Here is a 2,500-nt window from a genome sequence, read left to right on the forward strand (position 1 = left end):
CTGTAAGCATCTTTGGCACCCACCGGCAGCTGACCTTCGAGTAGCCAAGGTCATCATGGACAATTTTGTGTGCTGTCCCAACAGATAAGCTCAAAGTCCTTGCAATGTCATCCACTGTCACCCTTCTGTCAGACTGAATGAGGTCATTGACTGATTCGATCACCTCAGGAGACCTCACTTCTGTAGGCCTTCCAGGCCTGTCTTCATCCTCAACACTGCTCCGTCCTTCTTTAAACAATTTAGCCCATTTGTAGACATTTTTTCGGCTGAAACATGTGGCACCATACACAGTTGACATTCTCCTATGAATTTCCACTGGTTTGCACCCTTCAGCAACCAAAAACTTGATAACTGACCGCTGTTCAATCCTGGAGCATGCTTCTTGGTCGGCCATCTTTGTTAATCGCCAAAACTCTCAAAGTTTTTTTTAATCTGCAAAACAAATTAAATCCATGTGAAAAAGAAGTAAAACAAAAAAAAGAAAGAAAAAGAAGTAAGCTTCTATCTGTATTAGAAGTCCTTATACCGAAAAATTCACCTTATTTATTGAATGACCCTCGTAACTGCAAATACAACTACAAAATGATATTCTGTTCAACTTTACTCACATATTTCCCAACTGCATCCAAAGCTTTGGTCTAACAATTTCCTGCCTTGAATCCGAAACCAACATTTACTTGGCGTTAACTCACTCAGTACGGCCAGTCCTCTCTTCTCCTCTACACAGACCCCTCGGATGTCCAGTGGGTGTCTGAATGACCCAACCTTTAGCTTCCGTCGTCAGAACTGTGGTATTCTTTGTCAACATTCACGTTTTCAGTATAAGAGCCTCCCGCTTGCAATATTTTGATGATGGTAATTGGGGTGAAACGCTGTTAACGTCGTCTCTTTCGCCGTTCGTATGGAGAGAGTTAATCAGGTCGGAGGAGGGGAAGGGGGGGGGGGGGGGGGGGGGGGAGGGGGGAGGAGGAGGGGGGGGTAGTGGTGTTAGGGTATCTGTTATCACACACACACATACACACACACACCCCGCTAACTGGACAACCAAGCTGATGGTCGGTCAGTGCTGTGTCTATGAGATGGGGGAATGTGACCTAATTTTTATCTTCTCCATTTAGTTCAGGGTTTTAGTGAAAGTCTCTTCTCTCTAATGAAGGCTGTCTTCTGTTCATCTTCTGGTGAGTTTGCGGGTATCTTTAGAGTTTGTGTGTGTGGTGTGTGTGTGTGAGTGTGTGCAATTTGTGTGTGTGTGTGTGTGTGTGTGTGTGTGTGTGGGACCGCAGCCAACAGACCAGCATCAGCTTACACATGTGACCGCTGCGACAGAGACTGTCTCTCTCGCATCGGTCTCTACAGTCACAGGCGACGCTGCTTGGTCCAAGCAGACAGCCCAATTAGACATTAGGTCGGATATACTCTATCCATGGTCAGCCATGACCGAAGGAGGCCTACTACTACAACTCTGTGTGTGTGTGTGTGTGTGTGTGTGTTTTGTGTGTGTGTGTGTGTGTTTTGTGTGTGTGTGTGTGTTGTTGGTTTGTTGTGTGTGTGTGTGTGTGTGTGTGTTTTGTTTGTGTGCGTGTGTATGTGCGTGTGTGTACGTTGTTTGTTTGTGTGTGTGTGCGCGTGTATGTGTGTGGGCGCGCGCGCGTGTGTGTATGCGTGGTGTTGTTTGTGTGTATGTGTGTGTGTGTGTGTTTGTGTGTGTGAGAGAGAGAGAAACACACACACACACACACACACACACACACACACACACACAGACACAGAGAAAGAGAGACTAACAGAGCGTCAGTGACAGACAAACAGACAGAGACAGAGAAACAGACAGAGACAGAAGTAGAAAAACAACATAAAAAAACACCCCAGACAGAAACGATAGAGACAATGAACATCAGATAATTCGCACCCAACATATGTGACCAGATAAAACTAATACTCGCGTCTCCTATAACACACCTGCTAACATACGTTTTCCTCGACATCCAATAGGGACCCAGAAAATGATGACGACGTTTCAAAGAAATAAATTCACACACAAAAAAAATGTTCCAGCAGACTATTCATTTACGCTACGTTCTACATACATAGTTTATTGCTTCTGGTCACACGTTTCACATCAGAAAAACTATACCGTCCAGGCGGTGCACTCCAAAATTGTCCACACCCCACACCTCTAATGTTCCCCCCCCCCCCAACCCCCCAAGGGGCAGGGAGGTTCGATTGATTAATTAATTAATTAATTGATATGTATGAAAGGTTTTCCCAGAGGAAGGTTTTACAGTCGTGTAGATTCACTCACTCTCACTCACTCACTCATTCCCTCGACCGCTGGGGTCGTTGGGGGGGACATGAGGAAGATGTCATAGCTCGCCACGCCGTTCTGTTGGCAGCTGTCGTGAGGAGATCTGGCATCGTCATTTTGGTCCATTCCTTGACGTTGTCGGACCAGCTCTTTCTCTGCCGCCCCCCGTCTGCGCCCTCCCTCTACAGTCCCTTG

At 46.4% G+C, this 2,500-nt stretch overlaps 1 protein-coding gene across 3 annotated transcripts in view; it reads right to left on the reverse strand.

The window, feature by feature from the left end:
- The window catches only part of LOC143275465 (ADP-ribosyl cyclase/cyclic ADP-ribose hydrolase-like), a 33,047-nt gene that overhangs the window by 21,925 nt on the left and 8,622 nt on the right, over positions 1–2,500 (reverse strand). The window contains exon 1 of one of the 3 annotated variants that reach the window (XM_076579609.1): positions 2,313–2,500. This exon is cut by the window's right edge and continues 124 nt beyond it. The exons of 1 other annotated variant lie outside the window; for it this stretch is intronic. The gene's annotated coding sequence lies outside the window, so the exon portion shown is untranslated. Of the gene's footprint in view, positions 1–2,302 lie in introns of all 3 variants that reach the window. One more of the 3 variants, XM_076579610.1, reaches the window with a different exon arrangement.

This window comes from Babylonia areolata, chromosome 30 (assembly GCF_041734735.1).
Source record: "Babylonia areolata isolate BAREFJ2019XMU chromosome 30, ASM4173473v1, whole genome shotgun sequence".
In the NCBI taxonomy this organism is placed as follows: domain Eukaryota; kingdom Metazoa; phylum Mollusca; class Gastropoda; order Neogastropoda; family Buccinidae; genus Babylonia; species Babylonia areolata.